Source organism: Papaver somniferum, chromosome 3, assembly GCF_003573695.1.
Source record: "Papaver somniferum cultivar HN1 chromosome 3, ASM357369v1, whole genome shotgun sequence".
Lineage (NCBI taxonomy): Eukaryota > Viridiplantae > Streptophyta > Magnoliopsida > Ranunculales > Papaveraceae > Papaver > Papaver somniferum.
In genome coordinates this window covers 53,865,936-53,879,007 of record NC_039360.1, presented here as the reverse complement: position 1 = coordinate 53,879,007, position 13,072 = coordinate 53,865,936, and positions in this window count along the sequence as shown.

Genomic DNA, 13,072 nt, shown 5'->3' with positions numbered 1-13,072 from the left:
GATGGGGAGAGTTTACCGTTACCTTAGAGGATGTGTCTGCTTTGATGCATCTCCCAATCACGGGCAATCTCCCTGGAGATCTTTCAGATGAGGAGATTGCAATTTCCAACATCTTGACAGCTGGAATGGAGGAAGTGAATAAGGCGTCTGGCAGTAAAGGTTGTTATGCTCACTGGTTGACACGCTGGTGGCCAAAAGACGAGGTTTCTGATAGTCTCGTCGACGATATGTTACCCATCGGTGCCTTCTTATGTTTATGGCTGTCGAGAGACATATTTGAAGACAGTGGAAACTTGTTGAAGCCCTTCGTGATCCCCTTTGCTATCAATATGGCTTAAGGTGAGCAACTACCAATAGGTAGCCTGTTCCTGGGTTCTTTGTATTCTAAATTAGACTCCTTGGTTATAGACTCCAGTGTATCGAATGGCTTTATGAAGATTGAGTGCTATGCCAATACGATGTTTCTTCAAGCTTTGATTGGGGATTGCTAGAACGCGCACCTTTCTGAGTGAATTTCATATATATATATATATATATATATATATATATATATATATTGAATTTCTCAATGAGCGAGGAGGGTTTTTGCACTCATCGCTTTTCAAATGGATTTACCCCTTGCAGGGTGACAACGCATTAAATACAGGGTTTACGATTTTAGCCCTTGAACTAAAAACCACCATCAACATTAAGTCCCCTGCTTAGTACGTAACAATGACAATGTTGCGGAGTAAGCACTAGATGGTGACAAATAAAGGTAAAACTTATGAGACAGTTAGATGTTACCAGGAGAGATGGGTCGTCCTGTCCATGAAACATGTCACGTTCAAGAGGCGTCCAGGTAAGTGTTCCATTAGCATGATGTCAGTTGGCCCAGGTAGATTAGGAATACTGTTGGTTGGGATCTCAAACTGCATTCCAAGTCCCTTGCACATCCGAGTATCGTTCGAGAGCGTGTCCGAGATTTCCTGGCTTCGGTTAGCATGGAGGAAGAGTGGAAGCGCGATGAAGCATCTCAGCTAACAAGTGCTAGGGCAAAATTTTTTGCTGCCCGGATAAAGTGAAGAGGGTGGAGCATAACATGAACTCCTGGATAAACATGAATACTTTTTTCATAACGACGTCATAATCCTCGACTCTGATGTGGACCCTAACATGAGGAATATCCTTAAAAGGATGCTGAAGCAATTTCTGAAAAAAATGTTGAAACAACTTGAGAGGATATTGAAGCGGCTCGAGAGGATGTTGATGCAGCTCCGGAGAGGACTCTAGTGAAGGCGCCATTGGCCCTGGCGTTGATGGCACTTCTTAGTAGTCCTTGTTTCATGTGGCTGGAGCCAGGGCTTGATCGAATAATAATCCCTCATTCATGATGCTTTTATGATTTTATGTTTCCAGTCGGATGAATGAATGAAATCTCCCGACTAAGAAATCTGAATTATTAGAAAGATCTCGCAATACCTTGAAACTTTAGACGTAACGCTCCTCGGTAAGGTTAGAGTAGAGCCTGTGTACATGATTTTGCAATCTGAGCTCTCTCATTCTTTTATTTGATATTCCCCTTGCAGACTACACACTTCTTTAATCTTTGGGAGAACACGAATACAATCACGTCCTCCGCCTGAAAGAGTTCTCAAAGTCGCTTACTGGAAGAGCATACACCTGGTACAACAACATCATACCAAACATCATATCAAACTGGTGTGAGATGATTGCCGCTTTCTACAAAAAGTATTTCTTCGTATCCGAGCAAATCACTTTCTCGGAATTGAGAAGAATGTTTCAGCGAAACAACAAGCATCCAAACGATTATGTCAAGAGTTTCAAAATTCAAGCTTTGGATTGTCATGATCCAAAGGTGACCGAACAACAATTGGTAGAGTCGTGCATTAACGGTATGGTTCCCATCTATCGTGCTTTACTAGAAAACCTGTGCTTCTAGACGTTCTCTGAAATTCATGAAGCTGCTAAGCGATCGTCTACGACCGCATCAGCGCTTTTAGAAAGAGCCAGACCGACCAGGGGTGAGGATGCACGCGAAACTCGAGTAAACAGGCGTCTTATCAACAAGCAATACAACACTGGTCCTTCTGTAAGCGTGGTAGGTGAAAGAGGGAAAAGGAAAGCTCCAGCAACGGAGCAACAACCCAAATGCGCAGCGCCAGCGCAGACGACCCCATCCCGGAAAGCCACGGCTAAAACCCCTGAAGCTGGAGATGCTGCTCCAGACTTCCCATTCCAAATAGATGAGGTCATTGAACTCCTGGAAGCATGGATTCAAGATGACGCAATCAAGCTACCTCCTCTTAGACGTCCGCCAACTGAAGAAGAGATGGTGAATCCCAATTATCACAGGCTCGTCAATCACCCAACCAGTAACTGCAACAAGTTGAAGCGCATTTTCAAAGAGAAGGTGGATGCGAGAGAACTTCAACTAGGAAACGAAGGAGTCAACAGAGACCCCCTTCCTGTCAGGAGTTGCATGATTTCTTGGGACTCTGTTCACAAGACTGTGCAGTCTATGATGGAAATATTATGTGATATTCTGTATTTCTCTAAGGCACAACGTCAAGACATGTTTGGGGCTCTTAACCGTGTCGTATTAGGCAAGCGTATGCTTCCAGTTAAGGAAGTTGCTCCTGAATCTCAATCCTTCCTAGGAAACGCGAGATGTAACTAGGGACTCCTAACCGTCGCTCGTTTGAAGGATGTCAAGTTCGACAACGTGCTGATTGACGTAGCATCCGATTTCAACATTTTCACCGTCAAGGCCCTGAAAGCTGCAAAGATTTCGAAGCAGGAAGTTGTTCATTTCCCAACCATAATTAAAAATTCTGAAGGAGAGTCTAGAGAGCTTATGGGTACATCGACCTCGAAATCAAGATAGGAGATGCTCTAACACGCGGTAGGTTTCATATTGTGAAAGATTACCCGAACTATGATATGATTCTAGGGCGCTCGTGGGTGCATAACAACAAAACAAAGTTAGGAGTATGTCCCTTGCCAGTATCTATACCTGAAAGGATTACCAACAAGCCGTCAAATCCCGAAGATTACCTGTTGCCGTATCGACAGCTTGCCGATGTGACGCAATTACCTGGAGAGAGCCCATCAGCATACGTTAGAATATTCTGAACCCAAGTAAGTCTTATCAAACAACCTTTTTTGCAATCGGTCACTCCTCCTTCTGCTAAGTCTCGGGGACTCGCTCCAATCAACAACCCGTCCGTCACTAGGAGATGTGAATGGGATGATGGTCCTTTCAAACGCTTTGTTAAAAGTTTAGAAGCTGTCTCGGTCAAAGACGGAAATCCCAAGGATCAAGTAGTTGTACAACGCCTAAACCCATTTCAAACTAGAGATTTGGCAATGAAGGCGACCGCATTTCAAGTTGGAGATGTGACGGTGAAAATGACCGCTCAGTCTGATTCACCTATAGAAAGGGAGGATAAGCCATACTTGGTGGCAGATTTTATCTTAGGCGGTTACTGCAAGCTCATCAATGCGAACAAACTTGAAGGCGTGACGATTCACTCACGATGGCTCGAACCCTGCAATACATAAAACGTTGTGCTACCATTTCCTCCAGCGTCCTCAACACCTAAAACGTTGTGCTACCATTTCCTCCAGCATCCTCCACACCTAAAGCGCTGTGCTATCTGTTCCTCCAGCGCTCTCCATAGTGTTTCTTCCAAACAATTTCCCCTTTCATGCAGTATTTGTAATTCCTACAAAAATAATTGCACTGTTTGCATTCACAATTATTAGGGTTCCGATTTGTCGATTAATTGAAATATTATTTTCTTTTAGAAATTTGTTTACCCCTAATCATGACACAAAGCCTTGAACGAGCTTAAATCTTTATCACTACCCATCAGTCCAAACCAGAAAAAACAAAACCCTAAGGAGAAACATCTTATATCTTTCGAGAAACATTGAAGGCCTACATACAAAAAGAAAATGGCAAAAGGGATTCGTATGATTATTAAGGTAAAGCACTTGGAAGAACGATCTACTCCAACAATGAAGCAACATCACCATAATGGGATTTGCGAAACTCTGCCTACTGGAAAACAGGTTCGTGGTTAATCTCTGGTTTCCATTATCGATCCTCCTTCATTGTTTGGGATCGTAAGCAATCATCACGAAGACAGTACACATAAAACGCATCATTGGTTATGTGCGTGAATTGATGAAATGGATAGATTCTATTATGACCCTACTGGAGAGCGTCACAGTTGGGTCTCAAGATAATGTGAATATAAGAACCATTGTTTAATTAAACCTAAACTCAGTCACCGCTGAGCATAAAAAAGAATGTCTACAAACTATGAAAGTGTTCAACAATGAATAAAAGCAACAAAGGAAGATCTAGTCATTGGGAGGATCAACAGTATCTTCACAGAAACTGTTAGAAACTGCTTCAACGCCTTCATCGCAAGCCATTACTGCATCGTCCCGGGAAGCCGCATCGACTTCCCCTTTTGATGTCGCTTCGACGCCTTCCTCAATAGCTGCTTCAATATCCCCTCCCGAAGATGCACCGACATCATCCTTGGAAGATTTTTCAACATCTTCTCCGGATGCCGCTACCATGATTTCTTCAGCAACCACTTTAGTATATCCTCCGGCGGTTGCTTCAACACCCTCTACGGAAACTACTTTGATCTCTCCTTCAAGAACTGCCTCAATATCCTTCTGAGGATACTCTGGTTCGTCCATGTCAGAATCGAGGATGATGATTCCGTTACAGACAGGATAATCATACTTGTTTTTACTGGAAGGCCGCTCATGCTCGATCCTTCGTCGCTTTAGCCGAGCTGCAAAACTTTCCGCCCTCGCGCTCGGTGGCTAAGACACTTCGTCGCGCCTCCATTGTTCCTCCATACCAACCGAATCCAAGAAAGCCTGAGCACGCTCCAGAACGAGACGTAGTTGCAGAAGGTACATACCATGTATGGCACGACCAGCTTCACGAAACAGAGGACCTATTTTGGCCATCACCTCCTCGAACGCACTAGCCCCGGGTTTGTCAACTTCAAAGCTCTTCTCTGGAGAAGTAAAAGAGTAATCATCACCAAAAGTTCCCATCATACACTGTAAAATGAGACGTTACGATCATACCGACAGCTGGTAAATAAATAAAAAAAATCGTTATTATCAATCAAAAATCAAACTGCATAATGAACATGGAGCAATACCTGGAACGAAGAAGAAAAGAAATTCTGCCTTGGGAGCAAGGCCCAACGCCTTCTTTATATTCCGCAAATCAGCTAGATCCCGGGAAGAAAGGGAGTCTCTACTTGCCATGTATAAAGGCTCCGGATACGGGATAACAATCAAGTAGATACTTATCTATCTGACGATAACCAACGTGCAAAGGAAACGTGCCCTACTCAAGAACCAATCCACCCTCCATCATGGTAATGTGCATCGAACTCCTCTTGTGAATTTCTTTGTTTGTCACCATCTAGTGCTTACCCCGCAACAATGTCACTGCTACGTGCTAAGCAGTGGACTTAATATTGATGGTGGTTTTTTTAGTTCAAGGTCAAAATCGTAAAACCTTACATTTAGCATTGTGATCCTATAAAGGAATAAAATCCACTTGAAAGTAACGAGTGCTCAAAACTCTTTACTTACACATTATTGAACAAACTCAGTATATGTATATGAAGTTCATTTAGAACGGTACGCATAATAGCAATCCCAAATATTCTGTGAATTCTACTTTTATGCCAGCGTTATTAACTAATGTATGACTTGCCTGGTATTTTTCCATGCTATGTTTTCTGACGAACTCTCAATCCTGACATGACGTGACGATCAATGCTCACTCTCAGCAGAGTAGCATGAATCTCCCGAAGTACTAGTATTGGGTTCTGCGCAAAAATAATCATACATGCTACATCTCTTTGACAAAGAGATCAACACATTCACACACTTTTAATTAAAGTTAGCGTGATCGAACACATATTTATTTTTAAAGAAAATCTAGACTGTCAATATCAGTCTCAAAAAAAATCACGGCCACACGAATTGGTCGTGCGGTTTAACAAGCATATCTTACTCCTAGTAGAACTAGGCAATCACTGTAGCAATCACCGACGGGCCCACTAGTCCTCTAGTTGATCGAATTCCATGTTTCCCATTCACAAGCGTTTCAAACGCTGACCCAAACATGGGCATTTGCGCTTCGTAAAAACAAAGCTCGAACGATCTAAAACCGTAAAAGACGGTCTCAAAAGCCATCATATCCGTCCAACTTTGCCAGCCTTGTTGGAAGACCGAGATCTTCCCTGGAATGATCAAAGAGGCGCCAGCATGCACATTGGCGGCCCTACTCTCCCTTTTGCCCGATCGATTTTCCCGCGACAAGATTATAGGGAGCTAAATCGATTGCCCAAACTTGAGCAAACACGTTGTGAGCAAAACTCTAATTTGGGTCGTGGCGATACACAGCTGTCGCAGATCGATCATGATCGTCCAACTCAGCCGGCCTAGTTAAACGGCTTGGATCACATCTCGAGTAACCAAAGAAGTGCCAACGTATTCACCATTGGCCCAACTCCTCCCTTGGTCGATTGACCTCTCCATGGCAAAACCAGAGCATATCAAATTGTTTGCCCAAAGTAGCGTGGACGTGCTGTTTTAAGAAACCCTAAAATCACTTTGCAGCGTTGAACAACTTCCGCAAGATCACGACCATCCAACTTCACCATCCGAATTGAGTATCTTAGATTTAATTTTAGGTGACCCAGGAGATGTCAACACGCTCATTGGAAGCTATTCTTCACATATAGCCAACCGGCCTACTCGAATCGGCGCACGACGTTTGGATTCGATCAGTTAAAACAGGGTGGCCGCATGGCCACCAAGCCCTAAATCAGCGACAACTGATCGATGTTTCAAAGCCATCTCGTTCGTCCGTCTTCGCTGACTGGGATGAACGGCTTATATTGAGTACTAAGCGATCTATGGTCCGTGAAAATGATCACCGGCCACCCCCCTTCTGCAAGGAATAATCTTCCAAGCTATGCCTTGATCGTGCGGCTCCGGACGATCGCCCACAAACGACCCCTCGCGCTGCTTCAGCAGCAGCCGTTAACTGTCGCAAATCGTCTCGACCGCTCAACTTGGCCAGCCAATTTGAGCGATCCAGATCTAATTTAAATCGACCGTTAGGATTTTAGAATGGCTACCATTTTCCATTCTCCTACAGGGAGCAATCGACTACACAATAACTCATCCCTAGAGCTACCAAACGATCACCTAAACATGTCCGGTCACGCTCTTCTTTTAAGACGATCGACTCGCGACTAACTTAGACAAGCTTTAAAACAACGATGCTTCATCGACTATTTTGAGATGCTTAAAAGTGATTCTTTACGTGCATCGAGTACATATGATATCTTATATCGGCTTCACAAACAACTTAGTTGTTTAACTTAATAGCGTCGCGTGTTATTCTTTGCGGCAAGTCCCACGACTTGACTCACTTACTCGAGACATTAAACGTGTCACAAACTGGGGGATGCTTACTGGGGTATTGGTCTGGCGGTTTACAGCGTGCGGCGTGCAACGCACCCATTACGAGAACGTGTCAGGAAAGACGAACGGTTAACAGCGGTGAGAGTAGTGGGTGAAGGCGTGATCGGGTGACAAAAACACCACCTCTTACATAACCCCACTACCCAAACTTCTCCACTTCCTACGAGATAAGGATTTGCGCTCAAATGACTTGTATAAATAGATTTTTTGACCTATTTCAAACAACAGACACAGAGAACCAAGTTGTTGTTAACATAGTATCTTGAAATTACCCAGAACTGATAGCTTACATTATGCAAGCCAGTTCGACATTCTGATACAAGTCATAAACAGCCAACACCTTTATAATCTCAACACCTTCTTCGCTTCCGTCCCTAAGATCAATCCCATTTCCTTCACTTTTCGACCGAATTGATTCTGGAACGACCATTTCTTGCTTTGGTCCAGAGTCTTACAGATTGATCTCTCGAATCTAAAAGTACTCCTATGTAGTGCATTGTTTAGGGTTTGAATTCGTATCTCATCAACACACCCAAATTTACCAAAAACAGCAGTACCAGTTTTTACCCTCAAACAATTGATGGTGGTTTTTTTAGTTCAAGGTCAAAATCGTAAAACCTTACATTTAGCACTGTGATCCTGTAAAGGAATAAAAGCCACTTGAAAGTAACGGGTGCTCAAACCTCTTTACTTACACATGTATTCAACAAACTCAGTATATGTATATGAAGTTCACTCAGAATGGTGCACATAGTAGCAATCCCAAATATTCTGTGAATTCTATTTTTATGCTAGCATTATTAACTAATGCATGACTCGCCTGGTATTTTTCCATACTATGTTCTCAGCCGAACTCTCAATACTGACATGACATGATGATCAATGCTCACTCTCAGCAGAGTAGCATGAATCTCCCGAAGTGCTAGTATTGGGATCTGCGCAAAAATACTCATACAAGCTACATCTCTCTGACAAAAAGATCAACGCGTTCACACACTTTTAGTTAAAGTTAGCATGATCGAACACATATTTATTCTTAAAGAAAATCTAGACTGTCAATATCAGTCTCAAAAATAATCACGACCACACGAATTGGCCATGCGGTTTAACAAGCATAGCTTACTCATAGTAGAACTAGGCAATCACCGTAGCAAGTTGTTTTGGGGTAAAAACTGATTCTGCTGATTTTGGTAATTTGGGGCGTGTTGATGAGAAACGAGTCTAAACCATAAACAAATGCACTGCAAGGGAATGCTTTTAGGTTCGAGAAATCAATATGTAAGACTCTGGCCTAAACCAAGAAATGGTCGTTCCAGATTCAATTCGGTACAAGGTGAAGGAGAAGGGTTGATCTTAGGGAGGGAAGCGGAGAAGGTGTTTGAAATCAGAGTGTTAAAGGTGTGGTTGTTTATCACTTGCATATCAGAAAATGGTTTCTGGATACTTGTGTTGATAACACTTGTGGTCTTCGTGTTGTTGTTGAAATAGGCTGAAAGCCTATTTATACAAGTCATTGAGCACAAAACTATGATCTCGTAGGAAGTGGAGGAGATTGAGTAATGGAGTAGTGGGGATGTGTAGGTGGTGGTGATCGTCATGTTTCCACTATGAGGAAAATCCGTCACTCTTTCACCCACTACTTCATTAGCGCTAACCGTTCGTCTTTCCTGACACGTTCTCGTAATGGGTGCGTTGCACGCCGCACACTGTAAACCGCCAGACCAATACCCTAGTGAGCATCTCCTAGTTTTTGACACGTTTAATGTCTCGAGTAAGTGGGTCAAGTCGTGGGACTTTCCGCAAAGAATAGCACGTGACGCTATTAGGTTAAACAACTAAGTTGTTTGTGAAGACGATATAAAATATCGTATGTACTCGAAGCACGTAAAACATCGCTTTTAAGTAGCTCAAAATAGTCGATGAAGCATCGTTGTTTTAAAGCTCGTCTAAGTTAGTCGCGAGTCGATCGTCTTAAAAGAAGAGCGTGACCGGACATGTTTGGGTGATCGTTTGGTAGCTTTAGGGATGAGATATTGCTTAGTCGATTGCTCCCTGTAGGCGAGTGGCATATGGTAGCCATTCTAAAATCCTACCGGTCTATATAAATTAGATCTGGATCGCTCAAATCGGCTGGCCAAGTTGAGCGGTCCAGACGATTTGCGCCAGTTAATGGCTGTTGTTGAAGCATCGGAGGGGTCGTTTTTGGGCGATCGTCCGGAGCCGCAGGCAATGCATAACTTGGACGATTATTCCTTGCAGAAGGGGGGTGGCCAGTGATCATTGCCACGCCCCATAGATCACATAATACTCAATCTAAGCCGTCCGACCCAGTCGGCGAAGACGGACGGACGAGATGGCTTTGAGACACCGATTAGCTGTCGCTGATTTAGGGTTTGGTGGCGCGCGGGCACCCTGTTTTAACTGTTCGAATCCAAGCGCCGTGCGGCGATTCGAGTAGGCCGATTGGACATATGTGAAGAAGAGCTTCCAGTGAGCGTGTTGACATCTCCTGGGTCACCTAAAATTAAATCTAGGCCACTCAATTCGGCTGGCGAAGTTGGATGGTCGTGAACGATTTGCGGAAGTTGTTCTATACCACAAAGTGATTTTAGGGTTTCTTAAAACATCGCGTTCACGCTACTTTGGGAAAACGATTTGATATTCTCTGGTTTTTCCATGGAGAGGTCGATCGACATAGGGAGGAGTTGGGCCAATAGTGAACACGTTGACACTTCTTTGGTTACTCGAGATGCGATCCAAGCCGTTTAACTAGGCCGTCTGAGTTGGACGGTCATGATCGATCTGTGACAACTATGTATCGCCGCGACCCAAATTAGGGTTTTGCTCACAACGTGTTTGCTCAAGTTTGGGCAATCGATTTAACGCCCTATAAGCTTGCCGCAGGAAAATCGATCGGGCAAAAGGGAGAGTTGGGCCGCCAATGTGCATGCTGGCGTCTCTTTGATTATTCCAGGGAAGATCTCGGTCGTCCAACAAGGCTGGCAAAGTTGGACGGATATGATGGCTTTTGAGACCGTCTTTTACGGTTTTAGCTCGTTCGAGCTTTGTTTTTATGCAGCGCAAATGCCCATGTTTGGGTCAGCGTTTGAAACGCTTGTGAATGGGAAACATGGAATTCGATCAACTAGAGGACTAGTGGGCCCGCCGGTGGTTGCTACGATGATTGCATAGTTCTACTAGGAGTAAGCTATGCTTTTTAAACCGCACGGCCAATTCGTGTGGCCGTGATTGTTTTTGAGACTGATATTGACAGTCTAGATTTTCTTTAAGAATAAATATGTGTTCGATCACGCTAACTTTAATTAAAAGTGTATGAACGCGTTGATCTCTTTATCAGAGAGATGTAGCCTGTATGAGTATTTTTGCGCAGATCCCAATATAAGCACTTCGGGAGATGCATGCTACTCTACTGAGAGTGAGCATTGATCGTCATGTCATGTCAGTATTGAGAGTTCGGCTGAGAACATAACATGGAAAAATACCAGGCGAGTCATGCATTAGTTAATAATGCTGGCATAAAAGTAGAATTCACAGAATATTTGGGATTGCTACTATGCGCACCATTTTCAATGAACTTCATATACATATACTGAGTTTGTTCAATACATGTGTAAGTAGAGAGGTTTTAGCACTCGTTACTTTCAATTGGCTTTTATTCCTTTACAGGATCACAGTGCTAAATGTAAGGTTTTAAGATTTTGACCCTGAACTAAAAAAACCACCATCAACATTAAGTCCCCTGCTTAGCACATAGCAGTGACATTGTTGCGGGGTAAGCACTAGATGGTGACAAACAAAGAAATTCACAAGAGGAGTTCGATGCACATTACCATGATAGAGGCTGGCTTGGTTCTTGAGTAGCGCACGTTTCCTTTGCACGTCGGTTATCGTCAGATATATAAGCATATACTTGATTTTTATCCCGTATCCGGAGCCTTTATACACGACAAGTAGAGACTCCCTTTCTTCCCGGGATCTAGCTGATTTGCGGAATATAAAGAAGATGTTGGGCCTTTCTCCCATCGCAAAATTACTTTTCTTCTTCGTTCCAGGTATTGCTCCATGTTCATTATGCAGTTTGATTTTTGATTGATAATAACGATTTTTTATTTATTTATTTACCAGCTGTCGGTATGATCGTGACGTCCCTTTTTGCAGTGTATGATGGGAACTGCTGGTGATGATTACTCTTTTACTTCTCCAGAGAAGAGCTTTGAAGTTGACAAACCCGAGGCTAGTGCGTTCGAGGAAGTGATGGACAAAATAGATCCACCGTTTCGTGAATTAGTCGTACTAGATAGGGTATGTCCCTTCTGCAACTACGTCTCGTTCGAGAGCGTGCTCAGGCTTTCTTGGCTTCGGTTGGTATGGAGGAAGAATGGAGGCGCGACGAAGCGTCTCAGCCACCTAGCGCGAGGGCGGAAAGGTTTGCATCTCGGCTAAAGCGACGAAGGATCGAGCATGAGAGGCCTTCCAGTAAAAACAAGTATGATTACCCTGTCTGTAACGGAATCATCATCCTCGATTCTGACATGGACGAATCAGAGTATCCTCAGAAGGCTATTGGGGCAGTTCTTGAAAGAGAGATCGAAGTAGTTTCCGTAGAGGGTGTTGAAGCAACCGCCAGAGGAAATACTGAAGTGGATTCTGAAGAGATCATGGTAGCGGCATCCGGATAAGATGTTGAAAAAGCTTCCAAGGATGATGTCGATGCATCTTCTGGAGGGGATATTGAAGCAGCTATTGAGTAAGGCGTCGAAGCGGCATTGATAGACACATTTTTTGTGTCTGAATTGTCCTCAGTGTTCTGTATTGTTAGTGCTCAATTATGTATTAATTTTGGTGTTTTGTGTGTTTGTAGGTATTTTTGGGAAATAAATATTGTTGGAAAATTCGGCAGGAAAGTTTTGGGAAATAAATATTTTTGTGCTTCATCAGCAGCCGTTAACTAGTGCAAATCGTCTCGACCGCTCAACTTGGACAGCCGATTTGAGCGATCCAGATCTAATTTAGATCGACCGGTAGGATTTTAGAATGGCTACCATATGCCACTCTCCTACAGGGAGCAATCGACTAAGCAATATCTCATCCCTGGAGCTACCAAACTACCACCCAAACATGTCTGGTCACGCTCTTATTTTAAAACGATCGACTCGCGACTAACTTAGACGAGCTTTAAAACAACGATGCTTCATCGACTATTTTGAGTTGCTTAAAAGTGATGCTTTACGTGCATCGAGTACATACGATATCTTATATCGGCTTCACAAACAACTTAGTTGTTTAACCTAATAGCGTCACGTGATATTCTTTGTGGAAAGTCCCATGACTTGACCCACTTACTCGAGACATCAAACGTGTCAAAACTGGGGGATGGTCACTGGGGTATTGGTCTGGCGGTTTACAGCGTGCGGCGTGCAACGCTCCCATTACGAGAATGTGTCAGGAAAAACGAACTGTTAACAGCGGTGAGAGTGGTGGGTGAAGGCGCGATCGTGTG